Below are 6,449 nucleotides of genomic sequence, written 5' to 3' on the forward strand. Positions count from 1 at the left end.
TACTCTGCTGTGCTGTGGAGTAATGTCTGGCTATGTGGGACTAGCATCTAACGTTAGCTACTCTGCTGTGCTGTGAAGTAATGTCTGGCTATGTGAGACTAGCATCTAATGTTAGCTACTCTGCTGTGCTGTGAAGTAATGTCTGGCTATGTGAGACTAGCATCTAATGTTAGCTACTCTGCTGTGCTGTGGAGTAATGTCTGGCTATGTGAGAAAAGCGTCTAGCAACATTGTTGTGAATGCTGCGGTCTCAGCCTGGCAACCTCCGTGAACTTCGAGTCTGGGCAGGAGGGGGCGGGGGAAACGACTCTCCAGTATTTTGAATTGTTAGTGCAGTAACTATTTTAACCGCTAGCTGCCAGTATTACATACAATATTACATATTGCACCTTTAACCAAACACCGACCGTTTCACAACGTTAACGACGTGTTTTAAACTAGGACTGTTACATTCAGGGGGCGACAGCAGCTTAGTCTTGAGCAAGGCACCAAACCCTCAACTGCTCATGGCCTGCCCATGGCCCTTACATCTCTCCAATGCATGTGCATGTGTGTGCACTTCCTGAATGTTTGTAATGGAAAAAAACCTCAGTGGACAAATTAAATTTCTCCAAGAGTGATCCATAAGTTTTACATTATTATTATTATTATTATTATTATTGTAATGTAGTGATTTCTGTGGGTGATAGTCTTTGCCACCGCTACGGGCTCTACTTGATAAACAGAACATGTTAATCAGTGAGTTTTAGCGGCGTTTTGGTGGAACTCTGGACAGAGCCAGGCTAGCTATTTCCTGTTTCAAGTCGTTATGCTAAGCTAGGCTAATCACGTCCTGACTTTGGCTCTGTGCTTGACATCAAAGACATGACACTCATATCCATCTTGAGTTCTTCTTCCACCATTGGCAGTTAGCCTACATGGACATCTCATTGGGAAGATTAAGCAATGTGTGTAGCAGTGAAATAAATATATAGCTTCTTTTTTAAGGGGTTACAGCAGTCTTTACCTTCCATTTATCATTCTACATTTTCAGTTGGCTAACCTTTTATGACTGCATTAGCTATTTTCACTTTCTAGTGACAATGACAGTCCTAGTTTCCAACCAACCTCTGGATACTTCATGATGTCTACTCACATGGCTTTGGCTTGATCTGAAAGCATGCAGCCATGAGGCTTCATCTTGTTAAGTCATGAAGGCCCTCAGATGCTCTTATGAAAGCTGACGACATGACATATCTCGCTATAAAGCAAGTAATACTTACTGCCATGTGTGTTGTAAAGTGTTGCAGGGTCCTGTCTTTTTCTACCTGACTGTTACATCAGAGATTTCTTCAAGGCTGTGGAAAAGTGTGCATCTTCACAATCAACCAAACAGCCGACAGCATCGGTGTTATGCAAATGCACACCCACAGAACAGGAATTCAGTAGAAAGTGAGAACACTCAACATGTTTGTGGCTTCTCACTGTCATCTCTCATTCTGGCTTTCCTTCTCGACTTTATCTCCCCAAGAACAATCCTCTGTGTCTGTTTTGTCAAAGCGAGGAGAGCTTTAGTCACAACACTACACACGCTAAGTGATTTGATGTGATGGTTAATATTTGGTTGGTATATCTGTGAGTCAACATCTGTGTCTGTATTTCTATGTATAAGTATTTCCTGTTTGGATATTGCAATCAGCCACATTACAGTGTGGAAAGTTGCAGATGCCTCATACTGCTACTACTATCAATGTGTGGGTTTATTACTCACATACTCCCATATTTCAAATCACACATCCCAATCTCATTGATAACTCTGAAATAAATGAGTCATGCATGATGCATAATATCTGCATGTTTTCCCAAATAAACCTTAACATGCGTATATATTTAATAGTCTGCTGTGCCAATCTGATGATATATTGTTTGTGTTGGTGGGTTCATAAAATATGTAAGAACCCAATGAAACTATACACCCATGCTCAATGCGCCCTGGGCGTACGCCTTACAATACTATTCAAATGCGCAAATGACAATCTACTCATTCATTTTACATTTACGCTGTTATGTCATTGTTTCGGCTCCTTCGTTCTACATTTAGTAGCCTGTATGTAGCGCTGAACTAACACAGTTCAGGTGCTACCGTATATAATAGTAGACAGACCTGCCAGGAAATGAGGATGTTACATCTTATTTTGTTCCTTTATCAGTGTGTTCAGGAAGATAGAGCATGAAGACATGTTTTATCAGAGTCCTGCAGGCATGTAAAACACGTGTGGACCCATGGATGTAAGACCTGGATACAGCGCTCTAAGGGGTCACACACAAAAAGGATGCTAAACTAGATGGAGTTTAACGCAGTGGTCATAACACAAAATCGACAAGTAGCCAGTCTCAGCTACTAAATTGTGGGACTTTATTATGTGGGGCTTAATTTTTAGAAATGCCTGATTTTAAGAATGTATATAGTTAGAGATTCCCTGAACTCAAAAATATCAGTTCTTGTAATAATAATGAAACGATGGAGCAATGTGTTTTGACAGCACCTCAAGTTTTTAAAATATGTAGCTATTCCAAGGTGCACAAATGCAGGAGCTTTGTCAATTCTCCAAATTGATCCATTAAAACTAAAAGCTTGATATTTAGTCTGTATGTCTGAGTTGTCCTAAATTGTAATTCAATCATTGTCAGGATTTGTTTTCCAGGAACCCAAAATCAAAGAATAAAGTAATTTCCCTTACAACTTAGTGGGATTTCTTAATTTATACAGGACACTGGTAACATGTTTTATACTTCCTGTAAATATAATCCAATTAATCTTTTTTTCCATATATGTATTTATATACTCTATGTCAACATCTGATTTTGAAAAGCGAATGTGGTCAAATTTCTGCAGTTCACTGCTGCTGCAGAATGAAAGTGATGTATAAAAAATAATAATCAGATTAATTTACTTATTAATGGAAGGTGTTCCGGATTGTTCCGGCCCACTTTACCCCCTGGACTGCAGGTTTTTGAGTGCTTAACTGACGGCCATATTCTGCTTTATGATGAACCAGGCACAACTTGAAGGATGGGGGATTACATTCCACTGGATTTGTCGTAGGGTTTCTGGTTAGGAATCAAAGTGATCGATCGATTGATTGTACGTTATGTCTATCAGAGCCCGTCAGCCCTCAGACCGAGAGACATCACTGCAGATAAAAAGATTTCTAAAATGACAGGAGGAAAAAGAAAAAGCAGTAGGCCTACACAGAATGGAGAATCATCCTGACACCTTTAGAGATCACACAAAGAGAAACAGAACACCGAAGCAACGCCATTGGTTATCTAGATAAAAATCCGATAAAAGATGTAGGGTTCTTCAGGTAAAGGAACTAAATCAATGATAACCGCAGCGGTTATCAACATCTGTAGTATTTGCATGCTGACTGGCCTGTATCTTTAAAAAATAACACCTTCACTAGATTCCCCTCTAATATTCATATAATTTTCCTCTGTGATGTTCTGAGCATTGCAGAAGTTAGTTTGAGAAAATAAATCTTAACTCAAGGTCCACTTACTAGCTTTTTCCCTAGCTTTAAAGTACATCCCATAGCCTTTTTCCAGCAGAAGAACAATTGGGACTACGTGAACGTACTACATGGATCCTAAGATATTTTTTAAAACTTATTTCCAAGGTTCAGTGAACTGAGAGGCTGGAGAAGCAGATGTTCCACTCAAACTGTCCTGCTGCAGGTACACGGAGACACAAACTTCTCCATTTTCCATTTGTGTTCTTTCACGCAGGCCTGAAGATGGTCTGACTCAATCCAGGCAATCACAATGTACATGCATTGAAATATGTCAAACATATTAACATAGTTTGTGATATATAAAACATGATATTCTTTTTTTTTTATTACATTGTTTGGCAGATGAATATATTTGAAATGAACAAGCTTTTTTGAGTGTCCTCATATAATCTGACAAAGTGACGTCCTTTGACTGTTTCCTGCATTCACTACGAGTTAACGAACAGCTGAAGAACTCATATACGTACACCTCCCTGAATGTTTTACGCTCGTTCCGAGATTCTCAAAATTTTGCAGGTGGATTTAAAACAATGCAATTTTAACTTTACTGTACTGAAAATATAGATCAACTTCCTAACTGTCAACTGGTTTAAGAAGAGCATTATGTGATCATTTTGGGGAAATGTGTGATATTTATCAAGATGTGTAAAACCACTGCTGCTGAAATTGAATCAACACTTCTTTAAAAAACAACCAAACTGCTGCCATGTGTGTGAAACTATTCAGCAAGAGTCCTCTGTCACCATTTGATGAAGTGCAGCTTTTGTGCACGACGCTACGTTTGTGCGTGTTGTTTGTATATTCATGATTTCAATATTTGGACATGTATCGACTGAACTCAGACCAGATCCACACGGTAAGCTCTCACTCAGCACCGATCAAACACATAGTCAAAGTCGTTTCCCTTTTGTCACTTTGGGATGATCCCAGTCAGATGATTTGCAGTTTTTACTGTAAAACAGTTAGATTTGTGCTTACCGTATCACCTCCGCGCAGAACCTCCTCTTTGCCTCTGTCTTCCTTTTCTCAGGTTCTTCGAGGGAGATACTTTGAAATCATTCAGAGGGGGAGTTATTCCACAGGAAATATGGTTTTCGGCAACTCTAACCTTAACAAAAAGTAAAACAGACATACCTTGGTGTGAAGAGGGCTGCACACTTGAGTGATTTAGGTTGGAATCACAAAAAACCTACAAAAAAAAACAACCAACGAAGAACAAAAGAGGACTTGTATAAAATCTGCACAATCAAATCACTTTCATCACAAAGTTTGCAATTATAGTTTTAGTTGCCAGTCTGCTGCTTGAAAGAAACAATTGTTCAAATTTAAATTTCAAAATATGTTATCATCTTACTATTAAAATATAACAACAACAGGTTAATGGTCCATACACTCACCTGTGGACAGTCTCCGAGGGCACAGAACGCTGCCACATATCCACTCAACATTTATATCCAGAGCAGGAGGAGGGCAGTTAAAGCCATGTCTCAGCAAATCACAAGAAACTGCAACAAAAACTTTGACACTTTCCAAACGGCGCTCTGACAAACTCAATAAATATGTGTGTTGGAAAATAAGCTGTTTTTACCTGAGGAAATAGAACAAAGAAGCCGTCTTTGTGCGAGCAAAATAACAACTTTTTCCACACATTTTAACCTGCTTCGGTGCAAATGTTCCTTCATCAGCAACAATGCCGAGCGTTCAGTAAACGGGTTGATTATTTTTATTTAGCTCTTTCTGATCAAATGGGATTTCTTTAAAACATGAATGAAAATGAGTCCTCTGCTGCTTTTCAAGTTTATTTTAGTTATTTATAGTTTAAAATTAGCATTTAGAATCAAATTCAGATTAAATAATTACTGTGGATCTAGATAAATATAACATAGTACACATACTAGGGTGTAGTATCAAGGATTATGATTATAGCACCAGGCATGCCACAGGAGGCAAAAGTACTGTAGTATATACTTTAGAGATCTGACTAAATGGGGCATCATGCCTAGTCATATAATTCAAGAAAATATCTCTTATCTCATATATATTAAAAAATATTTAATCAATGCCACCGGTCTCATTAAGGGTGTTTGTATGTTTTAGATGGGTCTTCCCATCATTGAATCATGTCATGTTCTTATCTTTACATTCTGTCAATCATTTAAACTAGGTCCTGTGTTGTGTAGACTTGAATGTTGTTATGTCCCCGTTATGTTCTTATGTCCCTGTTATTATGGTTGTGTCATTTACTAATGTTTTCAAGAAACAAATTGGTATGAAAACGGTTTCCAGGAGATAGGTTTGCTCTCCTGTGATGGTATAGGTTGTCTAAATATGCGTGCAACATACTGTCCTTGCTTCCTCTTGTTGACTTCTCTCATATTTGCATTGATGTGAGTGTGTCCAACAGTTGTCCTTTCACAATTGTTCTTGTCAGCAGATTCCTTGTGAGATTCTTTGAGTTGTGTGAGATCAGGGAAACATTCCTGTGAATCCTGGCACACCTCCTCTGAACCAACTGAACTACAGTAGAACTGAAAGCATCAGACCAGCCCAAGGCCTTCTCCAGCGCACATTTGGACGTTTTGTAGCAGGAGAAGCCCAGGTGTTAGGCTACTAGTAAGCCATGACAGTGTGACAGTGAGCCAGCATCAACAATACCAGGACCCTGAAACCCAAGACAATGTTAAAGCTACTGTAGAAGTTTTTGAAGCAGACAGAAGGCAATGTAAGGGCTCATTCATTTATTCAGTTTGAACTACGTAGGTTTTTCATTAGTTTGGTTTAGGTTCTGCTAAATGGTCAAACATAAGTGATTCAGGTGTGTGCTGGAAACAGTGCCTCATTTTTGTGCGTGCAGCTCCGAGTAGGACAATAGTGCATCTCACTGTGTGAATTGTG

At 39.0% G+C, this 6,449-nt stretch overlaps 1 protein-coding gene across 1 annotated transcript in view; it reads right to left on the minus strand.

Moving 5' to 3' along the window:
- foxp3b (forkhead box P3b) overlaps positions 1–4,991 on the minus strand; it is a 38,853-nt gene extending 33,862 nt beyond the window's left edge. The window contains exons 1-3 of the mRNA XM_039801131.1: positions 4,952–4,991; positions 4,689–4,743; positions 4,533–4,601 (exon numbers count right to left, since the gene is read on the minus strand). The gene's annotated coding sequence lies outside the window, so the exon portion shown is untranslated. The remainder of the gene's footprint in view (positions 1–4,532; positions 4,602–4,688; positions 4,744–4,951) is intronic.
- Positions 4,992–6,449: the final 1,458 nt, after the last annotated feature.

The sequence above is a fragment of the Perca fluviatilis genome, chromosome 5, assembly GCF_010015445.1.
Source record: "Perca fluviatilis chromosome 5, GENO_Pfluv_1.0, whole genome shotgun sequence".
Lineage (NCBI taxonomy): Eukaryota > Metazoa > Chordata > Actinopteri > Perciformes > Percidae > Perca > Perca fluviatilis.